Below are 20,076 nucleotides of genomic sequence, written 5' to 3' on the forward strand. Positions count from 1 at the left end.
GTAATGAGCTATATGAAATACAGGTAATGGCCTATTTGAGGCCATGTTTGCATCCTGTTAGCAGGGGTGTACTTTTTTAATTTATCTATAAGGCTAGAGTATAGCCACTTTGAGAGATGCATGTATTCAGTATGTTTCAATCCTATATATTTTTTTGTAACTAAAAGAAGAAATGAAATATACAGATAGACATTTTCCAGAAGTAGATTTTACACTGTCTAGGATTCTGAAATCCATGCTAAAGTGACTGTTTACTAAACTGATGCATGATTTAAAGCTTCTTAAAGGAATAGGGAATACTTTTTTTTCTTTAGGAGAAAACATACATAGAGGATACCTACATTCAGTTTGAGGTAATTGAATAGTTTAAATGGTGTAATAAAGATAGTAAGGGACTTTAATAGCAGTGAGTGAGAATAATATGGCTGTATGTTACACAGCTTTTTATATAAAGGGAGGCAGTAGTAAAAGTGTGTTTCTAGATGTGCATATGTACCAGTATATGCACTTTTTATAAATATTAAATTATAGATAACTTACAGCAGTTGTCTGGATACATAGAATATATGTATAAATATAAAACCTAAGGTTTGTAGCTTGCTGTGTGCTTAAGCATCAGAGCTTAAAAACCACCAGAGACCTCAACTATGTAAAATAAGATTGTTTTAAAACAATATATATAAATCAAGACTGTTCTGCAGCATTGGAGATGAATTTATGTCACATTTCAGTAGTTCTGAACTGCCATATTGTAACTAAATTAGCATTCCATGAAAATAAACAAAACTGGGAATATGTAACTTGTATGTTGTGTATGTCCACATTTAAGTTTATTCTGTAGTGAAGACTTTCACTGTAGCTGACTAGGTGTAAATACTGATGCTTTGGGAAATTACAGTTGGATTACTAGTAGTATTCTTAGTCATTTCTGCCTTCATACATAAACATTTCTGTTGTGCTTTCAACTGATAATGCAAGCAGGGGGAGAGACAAGATGGGTTTGGAGTTCTGTTGCAGAGAAATTATAATGCTGGAATACTGGGTACTTTTAAGATAGCCTGGAGCAGTATTCTGGTGATAGTGTCCAGAAATAATGTTTGAATAAAGAAACCTCTTATTTAGTTATAAAACACTGCATATGTTTTTCTTCAAGAGCTTTATTAGTTGCAGTGGTAGGAAACTGTGTGGCTCCTGTTGGAAAAGAAATACACAGCCAAGGACTGCTTTAAAGCAGTCATCACATTGAGGTCACTATGCAACTATAATACTCGTAGTGATGGCTCTCTTGGATATGACATCAAAAAGACTTCTGCACCTGGAAAATGAGGGGAGCAAAACCTAGAATAAATTGTTTCAAGATTATTACATGTACTGACTGATCATAAGTGTTCTGTGAATTAACACTTTCAAAATGAAAACCAGCAGGAACACTGCACCAAGTATATAAAGAAAAACATTTCCAGTTAGTTACCTTAATATTTAACTATGAGCATTTTTATATTTTTCAAGCTGGCAGACCATTTACCAGGATCTGGCTTGTTAGTGCATTTTTCTCACTGGATTCACTTACAGCAAAACCCAAGAAAGAAACATGCTCTTGGAATGCCTCTGACTCGCACTGACCTGTTAAATGGGTATCCAACTGGACTGGACCAGGATCTGGGCTGAAATAGAAGTGTTTTATTTCTAGGTTGAAATACAATCTTCAAAGATGATAGTACAGGGATGTCAGGTTGTCAGCGCCAACAATTTCATTCTAGAGCTCTGCCCCTGCTGCAGTGTATTACTTGATGACAACTGCAGTTCAGTCATCGCAGGCCCCAAAAAACATGACCTGTGAATAGAACCATGCACACCCAAGGCTTGATGAATTGTGTGTAATTTGCACTGAATTACTACTCCGTCTCCTTTATTTTAATGGTATCAAAAGAACACCAAAGCCATACCTCCAAATTAATGTGGTCCCAGATTCAAAGTGTGCTAATTTGTGAAAACTAAGTACCTCTGACTGGTGGGCTGGAAGAAGTTCTTTGAAACAACTATTCATAATGGTGCTTTTCAACCAAATTTTTAAGGATGCTTGAAGTCCTACTTGAAACTAAATGGAAAACTACGTTCTTCAAGTCATGCCTTTTGAAGTGTCTTTTAAACTAAGAATTCAATGTGACAAGTCTGTCTTTCTCCATGTATTGCATCTTTGGAATTCATTTAAGCAGAAAGCTGGTTTTCTGCAAATGTTTTTTTTTGTTTGTTGGGTTTTTTGGGGGGCTTTTTTTTGGTTTTGTTTTTTTTTTTTTATCCTACTCCCTAATGCTTTTGGAGGAGACTGGTGCACCACTGACCTCTCATTAAAAAAACTGGATGGATGTCCAGCTGAATGAAGTGAGAGGCTGGTTTTCAGAATCTGTAGCTTCTGCACAGATGGAAGAGTCCAAGAGCCTGTGAAAAAATGAGCAGATCTGCTGCTTAGCACAAACAGGGCTAAGACTGAATTTACACCGACTAAAAAGTTGCCACTTTAAATCCATTTTACTGTGTGTGTATATATATGTGTGTGTGTGAAAGACTAAACAAACTAATGCTAAACTGCCAAATCTTGAATATTTTAAACAGAAGAAACAAAGTGCTTAATAGCATATAACACTAGGGAACATAAACATGGATTTAAGAACCTTCTTAGGTTATCTTTCCCTTTCCTTCCCCCAAATCTTAAGGAAGTCACACATTCAAAACCTGTGCTGCTTTCTTAGCTTATATTGTATCAATAGCTAACTTAGTGGTTGGGTGTCTGTCATTAATTTATCAAGTAATCAATAAACATATGCTCTTACAGACGATGACCTGCAGTTAGTTTCTTTTAAATTCAGACCAGGATTTGCTAATTCGTAAGAGGAAAATTCCACATACAAAAGGAAAATGTTTGCTCCTCTATTTCCCTTTTTAGATGACGGAAGGAAGTCAATCCAGAGAGCAACAACTTCAATGCCATAAATTCAGACTCGGGTACAAAAACTGCAGCAAAAGTAGGGAGGGGTGAAGTGCAGATATGGGGACAAAGGAAGAATAATAATCCTGCCAAAGGGCTGTTCCAGGAATGTGGCAAATTGAACTAATCTGCAGTTTAGTCAGAGGCTCAGAAATAGCTGAGCTATCAACACACTCGCCATGTCTCCGATGAACTCTGAGTCCCGGGGCCTTTGCAGGGTGATGCTGTGCTGTCTATGCCAAGTCTGTGCCTGCCAGAGATTTCCCATATGTCAGAGTAATTACATTTCATAGTTTATGCAGGCTGGCTGCTTAGATATTCCTTCAAGAAAACAGGAATACTTCCCAGTATACTGACAGCAAGTGATTTGAGTGCTAGCTGTGGTATGCCCTTTACTACTGTTTCTCTGTTATTCCTCTTTGAATAAATATTGTTCTCTGCAGATACACTTTTATGTATTCTGACCCTGTTTCACATGACTCATGCTGCACTTATGGCGATTTAATTATCAATCACAGCCTGGCATCCCAGAAATAAAGACTTCAAGTAGAAATCTGTTAGAAGCCAAGGAAACGGCTACTGCAGATGTTCAAATCTAATTGCTTTTGCAAGTTAATAAAGAGAACTTGAAAAAGTCAGTTTAATTGTGCACAATCTCTCCCACAGCCAGAGAAGGAAGCCATTAAAAAGACATCAACCCCAGAAAACAAAGCAATCTGCTTCCTGCCTCTCTTCTCAATCAGAGCTGTTTCACGTAGGAGAAAACAGACTTTTGACTCTGTGCTACCAAAACAATGTGGCTTTAGGAAAATGCTGCCCCCATCTCCACTTAGTCCAAATTATAAAACACTTCTGAGACATTTGCAACTGTTAAACTTTGGTGCCTCTATCTCACAAGTATCATCACCCAGAACACAACAATCTTGCCAATCAAACTAAAAGTACTGACATGCTATTTCCTGTTCTTTGGAATCTTTGGATACACCTATATAAACATTGTTCCTATGCGTGCATAGTGTCAAAATACTGCTCATACTCATTCTCCTAGGAGAATGTATTTTCAAGAGGCTGCAGACAAAAAGCATGATGCACACTAACCAAACCAACAGTCAGTGCCAGCCCATCAGTATTTGTTTACGATTAATTTAATGCTCACCCACTCAGGCATCATATCAGTTAAATTATCAGTTCATCTGCAAGCCTGAAAGGAAAATGTGGCAGAATTCAGAGTTGATACTTCTGTTGATACTTCCTTTGCTGCCCTATGAAGAGCTGCAAGATGTGATCAGCATTTCAGGCTTCTCAGGGCCGGCACAGTCAGCAGTAGTTAATTATTGTTTATAAAATGCAGAACTGTGTGTTCTCGCAGTTACATCACTCTTTGGCTGTGCCTATTATTTCCCAGACGAAGAGCAAAGCAGCAAACAAAGCAAGAAGAGTGGGGAAAAAATACCATGACAGTTCACATGGGCTGCGCGGCGTAAGGGGAAGCAAAAGAGGAGGAAGGGACATGAGCTGCACTTGCCATCAGCCCATCTTCCAAGACACATTCTGGTCTATTTCTCCCAAGTTCCTACCGTTCAGCATTTTTTGCCTCCAATACAGACGTGGTCAGAGATCCCGAAGCCACCACAGAACCACTGTGTAGAAGACTGGAATGCCTTACCTCTGGGAGCCTGATGAACCGTAGTCCTCTTCCCTCTTGAGCAGGAAGAGTAGCTCCAACCACCAGTGCAGGCGCCTGGTGTGCCAGCACCAAATAAGATGCAAGTTTAAGCTTAAATGGCAGAGAGCTTCTTCTTGCATCTGCACAGAAACCTGGAGAAACCACACCACTTACACACAGACTGCAAGGCCTGAGGCTGGCTGTGAGGGTGCAGCAGGCAGGACTGCCGTCATATCTTCACCACCCCTCATGCTCCAGCGAAAATAAAAGTAGCAATGGAGTAAAAGGCCGCAAAGCCGCGGTCTCTCACTCGCCCTCCCCCGGTGTGCCCTGCGGCCCTCACAGGCGGGAGCACGAGCCGGCAGCGGCGACACGGTCGGCGCGGCCGTTAGTTTGCGTTGGGCGGCACGCGAAGCCCGCCCTGCCTGTTGATCTTTCCCGAAGCCGCCGGCCCAGCTCCAGCCCCGCTGCCTGCCCAGGTAACGCCACGTTCCTCAGGGACAGCGGAGGGGTGGGGCAGGGTCCCCCCGCCAGCCCGTGCCGCTCTCTGAGGCACCAGCAGTCGCCGCCGCTCGGGGCGAGCTGGCCTCGAACCACCGCAACAAAACCCAAACCACCTCAGAATCCAGGGCAAGGCGGGTAAGCTGCAATACTGCTCTGCTGCAGCTAGAAAACCCAGGGAGCGGCTAGCACTCCAGTGGGTTTTCCAGTGTTTTTGCAGCCCTGCTGGTAAAACAGGGGTGCTTGGCCCGAGGATGTGGCCTGTGTGCTGTTGAAGTGTTTGTAGATCAGCAAAAATGGCCATTTTCTTGTGTATTTCATCTGTTTCCTCACAAGTGAGGATCAGTCACAGTTTGGGGATGTGCTGTATGCTTTGAGTTTATTTTTCTATTCAAAGTCTCTAGAGGTAGGGAGACTTCCTCCCTGTTTCGTTAGCCTGCTGCTGATCTGTCATCAGCCCATAAGACTTGCATCGGTGGTAGAGATGTATTCAAGGCACTAAATGGCTTTTGCAATTATTAGATGCCTTTATCAGTTTTGCTTCGGCATTTAATCAGCCACAAAAGCTATTTATTGCCTCATAAACTCCTCTGCACAAACATTATCCTTTAATTAATCCCTGAAAATTACAAAGGCTGGTAAAGTAACCTGGTTTTCACACCACACAATGACGCTTAGGAGAGTTTGTCGCTGTTTTCCCTTTCACTTTGTTTTCTGATAGTTGCCAGCTGACCCAGTCAGACAGCTTGTTAGGCCAGCTAGTAGCAATTTAGCAGCATGGCACAGGTAACAAATACCAGCCAGATCACTGAGCTGTGAGCATTATTCACAGCTGAGAAGCTTCAGAGATGAATAAAAGTTAAACCCTAATTTAACTCACATTAAAATTGGAAGAGCAATCTGAACAGCATGTGGCTTCAGATCTAAATGATGTTACAGACTCATTAAAAGATTGGAGGACAGCTGCTAATTAGGAGTATTTGAAGCTAAGGACACTGACAGAAGTAGGTCTCTTGCATACTGAAGGATTTCAGATGCATGCTTGCTTTGTATATAATGAATTTTTGTATATCAGCACTCAGAGATTCAAAGCAGCTGAAAAGCATCCATATCTATGGCTAGAATAACTCAATATCTTAAGATGTCCGCAGAAAAATGTTTTCTAGCAGGAATAGAGGGTTTTTTTACAGCACACACACAAAGTTTTGCTATTTCCACATACCTCAACCCATACCTCTAGCAGAATCAGGTTAGTTTTAAACTCAAGCAGTTCACAACAGAACAAAAATGTTAGGCGTTGAGTTTTCAGACTACTATCTGGCCATATGAGGACTACATATAGCTAGAAATTCAACAATCTTTTTTAAACTCACTGATTCTATCAGAGAGCTTTACTGGGGAAGAAGGAAGCTAGAAATATTCCCCTTAGGTATTTGGGAGTTTGCAGTGCTGAGGCCTACCTTCCCATGAAGCTGCTACAAATTCTTCTGGAATTAGAATCATAGGATCATAGAATAGTTAGGGTTGGAAAGGACATAAAGATCATCTAGTTCCAACCTAGGAATTGCCATTGCCTGCTTGGAAACGTGATATCAAGAAAGAAGATATTTTCATACATTTATCAGGGTTAGTTAGTGAGTTGCAAAAAGGTGTTTGGATCATGTAATCAGCCTCTACTCTGCAGACCTACAGCAAATGTTTCATTAGTTGTGAATTATATTTTAGGAAGTAGTTAAGTGATGCAGGGTATAGAGTTTGTAGCTAAAGTAGTATAAATTTGATAGAACAGATGAAGTACAGGAAGGGAGGTTGCTGCAAAAAATGTTACAACAAATTTCCCCATCAGCATTTAAAGTTTCAAAAGAAAATTCGAAAAGGAAAAAAAAATATCCCTTGTGTTTGGCAAATGGGAAAAAAGAAAGATAAGTGGAAAAAAAAATTGTTGCCTCCTGTGTCTCTTATGGCTTTTTATTTTTCATCACTGGAAGGAAAAAAAAACCCAACAAACACAAAACCCCTTGACCTTGCTCTAATGCTAGCTCCCAGCTGCTAGGGAATTTACATCTCCTGTGGCAGGTGCTAATCATGGTGAGACTAAAGAGCAGTTCCACTTTGGTGACTCTTTCTTTGTGTTAGTAGGTGGTAGCATGGTCAGGACTTAAATTATAAGAGATTATGTTTTCAGAGACGTATTGAAAACTCCAACCCAGTAATTATGTTTTCCAAAGTAGTCCACTTGTGCTGTGTTACTGCTGGAGACATTCTGCGACCTGAGTGATGTGTTCTTGGCTGCCTGAGTTTCTGAAACATAAGTATAAAAAAAAAAGTAGGTGGATCCTGTTGTGTCTCTGCAGTGGTGAGTACAGCAGCAGTTCAGGTCCCAGGCTAGTTTGGTCTCAAGAGCAAATACACAGGCAGTTTTACACATCCCACAGTGCAGTAGCACCTTGGTTTGTATAGTCCACAGCTCATTGAAAAGAAAATAACAATAGTAAAAAACAGAAGTGGGACTTGGGGAGTTTGTGGGGAGTTTGTTGGGAGTTAATGTAGGTAACCAAGTTACTCAGTTCTAATTCAAGATACAGCTAGACAAAGTGTGATAGTGAGGACAGTCAGGAACAGCAGTGTTGACCATTCACAAGCCTGTACCTTGCCCTTTGGCTAGAGATGAGGGCAAAAGTCCAAAACCTGTGAGCTAACCTCACCTAAGAAATGCTGGCAGAGGTCCCTCATTACGCCAGCTTTGGTGTTTCTAGGCATCTAATTTCTGCTTTCTCATATGCCTGTGACTTTTCTGAGCAGGTTGTTATTTTTGTCTTGCCTTAACCAAAGCTAGATTCAGAAATAAGTGCTCCTCCTCCTTGTTGTATAACAGGACACAAATACCTGGTAACAGCTGCTATTCTTTTCTTTGAGACTGCAGCTGAAGTACCACGGGGAAATAGCTGTGCTGGTCTCCCTATTTGTCTTTTTACTGACTACAGTGCTTGTTCAGCAATGTTAAGGTAAAGGCAAGCAACCCACTAGTGTAAGAGTGGATCCATGTGGGATTCCTTTCTACACTGGAACTCTGCCACAATGCAAAACAAATTCAAGTATCATAAGAAGCAGAGAGGGATCTCAGACTGCTCTCTGTAGTCTGGCATTTTATGTGCTTCTCAGGGGAGAGACTATAGTTGTGTCTCTGCATCATGAACGGTTCAGTTTAAGCACATTAAGCGAAGCTAAAAAAGGCCTGGTAGTGCAACTGCTACTTACGTATAGTTAAAAAATCTCCTGACTGTCTAGTGGACACAGAAACAAAACAAACATAAGGAAGTTTGTTTCCTTCAAAGTACATCACATCACTCAAATTTCTATTAAGCTTCTTTTAAGTGTAAATTAAGACTATTTCTATTGTTTCAAAAAGATGACAGCATCCTGCCCAGTCGGCCAAAGAAATGATAATGCACTCTTACAGCCATTTGGCCTGCAATGAGGAAATCAGTCTTGTTAACTCTCCTGCTAAGAATAAAGCAAGACAAAAAGTTAACACAGGGGTCAGAGTTACATCCTTTAGAATGTAATTCATCAAACACGCTAATAAAAACACCACTTCGTTATCATATCATTAATATGCTGGTTGGATCAAAAGAGCTTGAAGAATAGGAGCAATCTCACCATATTAACCCTAGGACTTGGCAAGATAAAGAGGAGCTGAGCGGTACTTGAACAGTCTTCATCGCTGAACTCGGCCTGCCCCACCATAAAACCTCTCATGAGCAGGAAGCTGAAGGTAGTCTCTTTGTGAGTACCACCAGCAGGGGGGATTGTCTCCTACAGCTCTAGCAGCAGTGTGGTGCAAGAGGCCGACAAAGGCAATACTATTATTCATGTTTTATTTGCTACAAACAATGCATTTTAATCTGTCTACCAGAAATCAAGCCATACTGAGTCATAACTTGTGAAGCTGGATCCCTGAATTATTCCTAATGTCTGAGCAAGCCTTTTTTTCCTACTTCTGCCAATCTGATTTGCAATCCAAAGGGGTTCGTAGTGTTAACATAAGTATATTGAATAGGTTTTGACTAATTCAGTCTCAGTTGAAAATGAGTGTGTATGTATTTCTGAGAAGAAGCCTGTTGTATTGTTCTCTTCTGTGTACAAGGTTTGTTTGAATACTGTCATAGTCTTTATTGGACATCATAACTTTGTTTTTGAAGCATAGTCCTAATAAAATCTAGTGCTGGGGGTTGGGAGCCAGTTAAATGTGAAACAAGCATAACCTCTTTACCCAACCTAAGTGATTATTACAAGTGAGACCAGCACATTCCTGGCTTGCTGAATGATCTCAGACAAGTAATTTATTTTTGGTACTTCAGTTCCTTCTATGTGCTCTGTTTGTTTTGCCTACTTAGACTGAAAGCACTTCAGGACAGAATCTGACTCTGCTTTATTTAATGCCAGACCCAACAAAGCTCTCTTTTACTCTGAGGACTTCAGACACTGATGAAGCATTAATACTTTAAAAGACAATTACCTTTAAATGGGAATTTATAGCTTGGCCTGAGAAGGAAGAAATTTTACTGCTCTTCCCTATCTGCTGATTAATATGGTCTTGGAAAGGAGGAGAATGAGAATTTTTCAAACATTGTAAATGTTCAAAATACTTGCAAAGTTGTGGCAGACTCTGAAAAAGGTGGATTGTGAGTGGTTAGTTTGCATTTGGCTGAAAATCAAATTAGCTTCATTGATACCTGTATGCCTCAATAACAGAAAAAGCTCAGGAGAGGTTTAGTAAAATTTAAAGAACTCTCTGCCCTAAACAGATGCTCAGGATTACTTGTAAAATTTAACCATCAAGTGCCTCAAGGGAGAGGAGTGGTAATATTTAGGCTGTAAACTAACTAAGCAAATCAAAATAGGCTTTACTTTGAAGAATTACATAAATCTTTCATTCCTTCCTTTATATTTTTGGTTTTGTTGGGTTTGGTTTTTTTTCACAATAGCACCTGAGAGTCCCACTCAACATAAAGGTCAATGTACAACCCTGACACAAAAAGACTGTTGTTCCTCCAAAAAGTAGTTGATCTCAGGGCACAGTGAGGGGGCAAATCATGTGGTTTAGAGATGCCTGGTCTGACTACAGGTTCAAACCTTTTTGTCTCCAAAAGTTCTTGTCATCTCAGTTCTGTCAGTTGATCTACTTCTTAAATTTATTTATTTATTTTTAAACTTGACTCTTTTAATAGAGTCAGGTGCCTTCTGTAGTAGTTAGATGAATAGCTGAGATGGGTGGAACTCTGGCAGAGATGTGGGATTAAGTATCCAAGGAGTGGAAGCCTCTCAACATGATAAGCAGCAGAAGACACAGCAAATGAACATGCACTGATTAAGTCAGCCGTGATCTCATGGGCATGGGAAAATAAATGCAGTCAAAAATTCCTTCTCACTGATTTGGTGCCAGGCTGTGATGAGGAGGAGCACCTGCGAAGATAGTCACTGTTGAGATTATGTTGGCCTTTAATTTCTTTTAAAAGCTAAAGGAAGTCCCACCAAAATTATTTTAATTAACAGAGTGACTGATGTAATCACAGAAGGGCACTTTTAAGTGCTTCATCCCACTTGTGGTGTACAAGGAGCTTTTAATGTAGGTGGTGCTCAGAAGATTTGTGGCTGCCAAAATGTCCTCCATAAGCAGAAAATATTTCTGTCGTGGGAGTGGTCCAGGTGTAGATAATCTGTTGGTATCATCATGGTGGATTGTTGTAATTCACCTTCTAGTTCACTAACATGCATTCCTAGTAATTGTAATTATTTGAGAAATAGTACTAGGTCATTAGACCTCCTGATCTTCAAGGCAGGTTCACTGTTCACTTGCCTACAGTAGATGACCTTTGAAGGTCCCTTCCAACCCAAACTGTTCTATGATTCTGTGTAGAAAAAGGTAATACCTCATAAATCCAGTAAGTTAGGACCTTTAGTGGGCTGTTAGATACATGTTAGATAGTTGGAGAATCCTGAACCTGTACAGTGTCAAGGGCAGTTAGACGTTTTCATACTTGGCAATGCAGCTTCACTAGCTAACTAGCAAGTGGACAGCACACTCCTGAGATCTTGCCCTTCTTTAGCATGTGAGGGTATCACTTGGAATTCACACTTGTGTGTCCTTGCAATCATCTAATTTTTTTTCTTTTTTCCTAAATATGTCTATATAACTGAAACTGTTCTCATGAATTGTGAGAAAAGGCAGAAGGTGCAGCTTCTGGGTTGGTGGAGTGAAATGAAAGTGTGCAGAGGAGATCTACAAAAGGACTTGCTCTTTGGATTTTGGTACTGTTAAGGCAGGTACTATATACTGACCTGTTCTGCTTTGCCAGGACGGGTAATTCTGGGTCTGTGCAGAAGCAGCTTTAGGCAACTTAGTCAGCCAGAGAGTGCAGACATCTTCAAGGTTATACAGCAGCTGAGTAGGAGTTTTCAAGAACAGGTTTGGACTTTAATTTTTAATTACATCCTTTTTTTATTTTTTTCAGTTTGGCCCTACAGTGAAATTTGATTAAGGCAGTATTAAAGGTTTTCCACACCAACAGTTTCACCTTCAAAGGCATTTGCAGTTGTGACCTCAGACACTGTCTCTGTGTTTCACTTATTTTTCGTTTGCTGACGGAGGGAGGAATTCATGTTCGCTGTTCATAAATAGGATCATGCCAGAGAACATCCTGATTCTTTGTGCAGTCTCTCTACCTGCAGTCTGTCTGCTTGATCTACCAACCCTGAATTTTCACCTACCCACATGATTTGATAAGGGGCAGGTTCTAAATTTCTTTCTGAAATTAGCTACTGAATTAACAACTCTCTCTTTTAAGTGCCGCAAATGGAAATGAAGGGCTAATTCCCTGTGCTGTGGTGCTCAGACCCGAATTATGTGGCAGGCAGTCTAAGTAATGCGCATGATATTCTTAGAAACCATTTTGATGAGGTGTCACTACATCAGCCAGGAGCAAATGCAGATGAAAAGCTCAATAGATAACAAACTGGAATTCCCTTCAGTCTGAGGTTCATGTCCTCATTCAGGAGTTAGATTTGGAATCTGCTTGTCCCGGATATCATCAGGTATATTTGGAAAGCACGGACACAGCTGTCCAGAAAATCTGAAAGGATTGCTGGCCAGTTCCTTTTTTTTTTTTTTTTTTTTTTTTTTAACAAGGTGCATCTGGCTTTGATGTGCTGCAAATACACCTATTTGGTCTACATCCAGGTCAACAAATGCCTAGTTTAATGTTTAGCACTAGGTCCTTGATAGCCTCTCAGTCAGGGGCTTCAGTTGCATCTTAATGGTACAGGTCTTTGTGCAGGTTCAATAGCAGAAACATTGGTACACAGTGGGGTAGTGACTATTTTGGCTCACCATGTCAGATATAGCCATTGGCCCCAGTTTGGCAATTACTTCAGTGTGCATGTAATTCTAAGCACATAAGTAATTCCAGTCAGTCAGGCTTGTGTTTAAAAGTTCATTGCTGACTGGGGAATTGCTGGCTCCTATTGCTCTTCAGATCTTGGCTCCCAGGAGTCTTCCTCCAGATGTAACAGCGTTTCTGCTTTACTCTCTTGTGGTAGAAAACTGGTAGCCTGCTTTGCTCTGTCAGCACAGACAGTGAATCTGCTTTAGGTACCATCCCGTGAGGATCTATCATTTATGCATTGAACAGATAACTTGATGGGAATAAACACCCTATGGTTAATTTTGAGAGGCTAAGCAGTATGTATTGCTAAAGCTGATGCTCTTTAACTAGTGTGCATGAAAGTGCACCTTAGCAAATTGGCAAAAATTTTACACAAGCATTTTTGGGAGCTTACTCTTCAAAGTTCAGAAGTTTACAGAGCCTAAATAGGACAGTACAGAATAAGAACCAAGAGACATGTTAGAAATGGAATTCTCTTACACTGGGATTGGGAAAGAAATGTGTAAGCTCCTTTGAACTAGTTGAACCAGAACATGAATCTACATCACCTCCATGCTATATATGACATAGATATTGTTTAAGGCTGTAAAGGAGAAGATATAGCAGAAGATATAGCAGCTTAACCCTTTGGGAAGAGGAATGACTTTTGGGGGCATTTGTAGGGAAGAGACATGTATTTAAAGCTATGTTGCTATTCCTTGTCCTGATTAAAAATATAAATAAATAAAATAATGGATCATTCACTTTACCCTAACCTACATGAATGAGGGAGTTTCTCCTTTCCTCTGGGCAGTGATGTGTCAATCATCTTTCTTTTGTACTCAGTTGTGCTAGGAAATGTCACCAGGCTTTCTGCCACTGGCTGTTAACCTGAGATGGGATGTAGAATAACAAGGCTCATTGGCTGTACAGGCAGCACAGGCAGCTCCTAAGCTCCTACAGTACTCCCTATGCCTTTCAGTTGTTTGTAACTACAGAAGGCAACTTCATATCAGAGGTGGTCTGCCTAGATTGAGCACCTAGTAGCCTGTGCACCAACCTTCCCGTTACATTCTAGCTTCAGCTCTTCCTCCAGGCACTGGGAAACACCACAAGTAGCTGGGGAGTTCTGGCAGCTGTAGCTAGTGTCTTCTCTACCAGAAAATCCATACTTGTTCCCAGGTGCAGCCCAAATATCTCCAAGCAAAGCAGGAAAAAGCGGGGAACAGTTTATGACAGTGTTTTCATGGCTTCTGTTTGGACTTGATGATCTTAAAGGTCTTTTCTAACCTAGCTGATACTGTGATTGTAAAATCAGAACATGTAGCTCTAAGGGTTGCATCATACTGGTATTGCTCTCTCATTTCCTCAGCTGTGCAGTCCTGCAGTTGAATCTTCTGTTCATACTTAAGAGTGAGAATGGTCTGAGGAGACATGTGTGCAAGGGTCTAGATCATAGCTGGGACTTTGCTCACAGGGAGAGAACTGACAGATGATTTTGGTCATCTTCCGGTGCCTCAGAAGGGATCTCATGTTCTTCAGATCCAGAGAGAAGCACAGTCTTCACTGATTGCCTTGTCCCACTGCCAGGATGAGGCTATAACAAGTAAATGGCTTGGTAATAGGAGGAGTTGCAAAAGGGCCCCAGGAGTCCAAGCAGGTGGTACAGCTGGTGATGACAGGTTTAGTCTGTGGGAACAGTATGTGTGCTTGTGCTGGAGATAGCCAGGGAGAGCTCATTTTAGCAGGAGCTAGGCAGACTCACAGTCACATGGGCCCTGGCTCAGCTGTAGAGCCCAAGCCTTAGGAAGCTGAGAGGGCAAAGTTTTCAGAACTTGCGTATTACAGCTGAGTGACTCTACAGCCCACTGACTCCCTTTCCCATGGGGTCTATGGTGTTCTTCTCATAGCCCTATTTCTGCAAGGATCAAAAAAAAAAAAAAAAGGATAAAACCCACCAAAACTTATAATCTGACCGTGTATTTCTTATTGGCTCAGGAACTGGGCAAAGATTCAGTTTGAGTATTTGATATGAAGTGTTCACTTCTGGCTAATGCTATTTCTGTTACATCCTTTCTTCAGAGCTTGATTTAGGAGAACTCTGATAGAAAGGCACTGGCACTTGCTGACTTCGCATTAGCTCATGCAGGATTTTGAATGCAGCTTAATTCCTCTGTGAAAAGAACTGACACAAACAATCCCCATGAACTCTTCACACTTCACAGAAACACAAGTGAAGAGATTGATCCATAATAATTAGGAAATTGGGATCAAAAGCAGCCAGGCTTAGCCCAAACTGGTTTGCTCAAAGGCAATACTGCAGCTTATAATATGCAACTTAATTACTAGAGAACATCATTTCTGCAAGTGAAGACAGTTTCCAGAGTGGAAAAGCTGCTATAAATACAGTTCTAAATTCTACTCAAATTAGGTTAGCAGACCATGAGTTTGGATACTATTTAAAAGAGCGAAATGAGAATCTCATGTAGTGATCTCCTATTTCAGGCATCACTCCTCTGTGGAAAGGCCATTGTGACCTTTCTGGCCTCATATGTCATTCAGAAACAAGAAATCAAGAGCAAGACAGAAATGGTGTTCCTTAAACTCATTTCCCAAACAGAAATCTTTGTGTTAATTTAGAGCAGTGGCAGGCATCTTGTGTTCAGAGCCAAGGTTGCTCTGTCAAAGGCACACTGAACTATGCTTTCTATGAACAGTTTTTATGCCTTAGATACTGTGTTAACAAAAGGCTGGACTGCAAGACAGATTCATCCTCTTCCACACTTTGCCGCTTTTACTCTTCATACACTTAATCTACACTATGTATTCTGTATAGGGGAGCCCAATCTCATAGGATGGATGTGACTTTAAGATTTAGGGGGTTTATATATTCTATGGGAATAGTCTGACAAATGCAGGGGATTCCATGTATCTTAGCATTTGTTTTCATCTGTCTCTTACAGCCCCTAGCTTCACTGAGGATTAGCTATCAACAGCCATTACACAGCACTGAGTTAGATGCTAAGAGTTACTGAGTTATATAATGGTGTAAAGATTTGCAGACTCAGTAAGTCATGTCTCATCATGACTAGGGTTTTTTTTTTGGCCGTCTGGCTATGTAGTCTATATTAAACTTTTTTCAGGGCAGTGATTGAAGTAGTATTGCTGAAGGTATTTTAGCACTGAAATTTCCTGCTACCTTAGAGAATTTTCCAGAGCAAAACATTACCAATTTGCTGGCTGATTGTTGGAAAAGTGTGTCACAACTGTGGGCTTTTACTTTGTTTTAACCAGAGAGAAAGAGACCGTTACAGTTTGTCATGTTTATGTCCTATGTGCTGGTGGGGTAGTGCTTTCATTACATGCACATAAAATAATAGTAATTCTCTGCCTCTGAACTCTATTGCCAGAAAAGAACATTCTAGCTCTGCATTTGCTTTTTTTTTTTTTTTTTTTACTTGTTCTTTTCAGGGTTGTGTGCATGGTTTACATTATCACTTGTTTCATATTTTACCCCATAGGATGCAGGTTCCTCAGCACTTTGAGGCTTTACTGTCATTTTCCTCTGTATGGCACATGTTTTTTCAGTGCTGCTTGGAGTAAATTTTTTCTGCTGTGGTCAAGCATCAATAATTAGCATCTTTGACTAGAACAATATAAGCACCTCAGTTGAGAAGAGGAAAAAAGGGTCAATGTCACAAAGCCAAATCCACAGTTACGTTGGTGATGTGAATTTGAGCATCACTGGGTCTAATTGTTTAGTTTGTAGTGGCCAGAGCATAATCACTGTCCTTGAGTTAGGCACTTGCACAGTGATTGTGATGTAGAGGTACCCCAGGTGCTTTAGCATCGGCTAATGAAGTTGCTTTTCAGGGTGCACTATCATGCAGAGCATTTCATGCTCATGACAGTAGAGCTAGCTTGTGTTATGCTGCCTGAAGCTGGAGAAAGGCTATTGCTTTCTGTTGTTCCACTTTATGTAGAACAAATCAAGACTCTGTGGGCTAAGAGGGTGAAGCAAAGGAATGACTTACTAATTGAAAGGCTTGAACACCCACTTGGGAGGGAGAAGTTCCCTTCTACCCTATTCCTAAGTGTCATAATGGGTATCAAATTCTCATACTTACTTCTGCCAGAGTCACTGACTTTTTTCTAGGTAAAACATTGATTAAACTACAGATAAAATGAACTGTTTAACCTTTCTCCATTCCTCCTCACCTCACCTTCACTAGTGTGCACTTGCAGGTCACCAAGTTCAGTTAAGTAAGTGATTTCTTAAGCTAGAACATGTTTAGGTAGCCTGTAACACAAGAAAGTGGCCAGAGTAACATTAATGTTTTGTCTAAAGCTGGAATCTAAGAGAACTAGGTGAAAGTTGAAATATTTTCTTGTGAAGTGGTATCCCACTGAAGTCTGTAAGACAGAATTCTGTCTTCAAATGAATGGGAACAATATTCTATCCCTGATGTTATATGCATTCTTTTGGCCTTGGTATTGCATACCATTTTGATGAGCAAGTGATTTCACATCAATGTGTTCAGAATATAAAGGGCTTTGTTATACAGAGGTAACCTTGGTTGCATATTGTCTAAAAGTATATTTTGTAACATATAGCAAGTTCTTAAGAGAGGGAAATGCTTTTGGTTTTGTTCATTCACGGTTGATATTTTCCTTTTGTCATTGCAAGCAGCAGATGAAGGGATGTAAATGTACATGCTCAGAGGTGAAACTGTCCAGGTTGGAGCTGTGAAAAATAATAACAAAAGGTAGTGATCAGGGGTCAAGCTCCCTCCTCCCCAGCCAGCAACAATCCACAACCTAGAATATGCATCATGGTAGCACCATCTTTTAAATGAGAATTCAGTTGCCTTCTAGAGTAAGTTATAGCTATGCTGAGTTTTATCCCTTATGAATGATTGCTTTAGGCAGAATCCTCCCCATTGTGCAACATTATCCTAACTAACATTCAGGTATCACTTTGATGCTCTGTGATAGGTTAAACCTTGTGGAAATGGCTCAAAGAAATGTTACTATTGCTTTTCATCCATTCATAAACTGGTGACAAATGATGAAATTAGAGGAAAACCCAAACAACAGCATGCAATCTAGTCAGGAGTAAGAAAAGTAGAGGCAGAATGAGTAGCAGGATGTTTCTAGCATGTGTGTATGCTCTGATTCTGTGATGTGGGCTCTGACTACAATAATATGCACAAGGGACAGTCAGAGGGATTAGTTACATTATGAACAAGATTTTGCCCATCTATCTCTTAGAATTTCATGTATTTTTTATTTGATTCAAACTGTGCTCTGTAGTCTGACAATGAGATTAGAGGTCTGTTTGTAACTTTGAAAGAAAAGATCTTGCAGGAAAGATGAGATCATGAGTTGCATCTTTGCTACATTTTCTGTCAGTGTTTTGCAGTATTATTTTGAATATGAACTGTACCAACTCTCTCTTACAAGCTCTTGTGTCAATGAGAAGCTGGCAAGGAAGTCAAGGTGTATCAGAGGGCACTATCTTCTTACATGTAACTATATGAACTACTATTTTGATTATTTATCTTAGTGGTGATGCTTATGCTGTTGCAGAGACCAAAGTATGTGTCACAAAATAGTTAGAGAAGTTGCTACAAATAATGAAAAAGGTTTAGTCCTTGCTCCATAGTCCAGGAAATTTGGAAAAAGGAAATTGTAAAAATAAAAAAACCCCATCCTCAAGTGTTTTAACTACTCAGGCTATTGGATAGAGGAGAAATATACCTCTACACCTCTGTCTCCTTTATGTGAAACTGGGCCCAACAAATATGTTTGCAAGTGTTTTCTGTGTTTAGGCTTGCAGGTAAAAAAAATTTGCAGGGAACTACCCAGAGAATCTTGGGTTACCAAACAATTCAGAAGTGTTAAACAGTTTTGCATATTCCTGCTTACAAAACATAGACCCAAGCAATGCTAAGCAGGAGCTCAAAGGGGATTTTAGGAAGTTGGTAGCAAATAAATATCACTCAGACACCTAAAAGTAGCAAATGGATGCCTGGGTTTACTGATTCAGCTCTAAGTGCCTCCAGTGCCATGGTTGGCTTGGCCACACTGGAAAGTGCTAATGTGCCGTGAGTGAGGTGGCAGGCGACATGCATTCTGGCTTAACTAACTGTAGCCAGGGGTCTGCCATATGACCTTATACTTGCTGATAGTTTTATTTCTTCTTCCAAAACAGGAAAAGGGATAAACTGGACTTCTATCGTGTTTTCTTCTCAAATTACTCTAGGTACAGTTTGTTATCCCAAAGTAAACTTTGCGAAACCTTGCTTGCCACTGGGGAGAGAGAGAGAATTCATTTGAACAGACATAGTTTGTGTGTGCATCTGGTGCATGGAACTTTGTCCTACATTTGTAATAGAACTGAGTGGCATAAGGTTTTTTTGCAAGTCACTAGTATAGTTTTTATGAAAACAGATTAAATATGTTGCTTGCTTTAAACCCCATGCTCTTGTTGATCCCTAGGAGAGAATGCAGCATTTCTTTCCCCATGCTCATGCCATTTAGCTTTTGCCAGACATGAGGAAAACAGATTATGGCTTTTAAGAGCTAACCTTTGGCTTTTCTGCAGGTCTGTATGAGAGGTGACATGTTGTTTGGGTGCCTTGAGTACAAAACAGTTTAGCTTAGCAGCATAGAAGCCTAAATAGATTTAATACACAAGCTTCAGGAGTCATATAGGTAGCTATTTTTGTTCATTTTAAGCCTAGCAAAAATTACACATACAAACCAGAAGCAAAAGAGGTCATGCAGCTTTTTGGACTTAAGTGCATTGGTCTAAATTAAATTGGTGCAACCTTTTCTTTAATGCAAGCAATGGCTGAGTTAAATGCTGCTATCAGCTGGAGAAGGCAAATTCTCAGTATCAGCATCCTACAAGTGGCATAGCTTACTTTATCAGTAATGTAGTAATGGAAGGATTTTGGATTAGCAGTTCCAGCTTCCTCCCACAATTGTTCTCTGTTACAGAGGATGGGGGTAAACCCAGACTGAACTTGTCCAGATGGACCTGAACCACTGTATGGTGACAGGCTACAATAAGCAGTTTGACATTCATTAATGGAAGGTGTTTATAAGAACTCCCTTCTCAAATTTAACTCTGAAGTAACCTATAAGTAGCCTACAAGTTCTCACACATTTATTTACTATTAGAGTTCCTATTAGAGATCCTTGTCTTGTAAAACCACTTGTCCAGGAAGAACAGTCAGTGGACCATTCTCCTAAGAGTTATTGTTCTTCACTAGCAGTGCCATCAATTTTTCTTGCACAGGGTAATGTTAGGATAAAGTAGCATAACACAAGCCACAGGGCTCTTCTGCACACTAGGAAAGCATGCACACTACTTAGCACACAGCCTCATCAGCTTTTCATATTGTTTCCAAAGGGCGTTTAATTTCTAGCGTAACAACTGGGCAGTTCCTGTTTAAGTGCAACATGCACATTGAAATCAGCCTGTAATTTCA

Source organism: Psittacula echo (genome assembly GCF_963264785.1).
Source record: "Psittacula echo genome assembly, chromosome: 6".
Classification (NCBI taxonomy): domain Eukaryota; kingdom Metazoa; phylum Chordata; class Aves; order Psittaciformes; family Psittacidae; genus Psittacula; species Psittacula echo.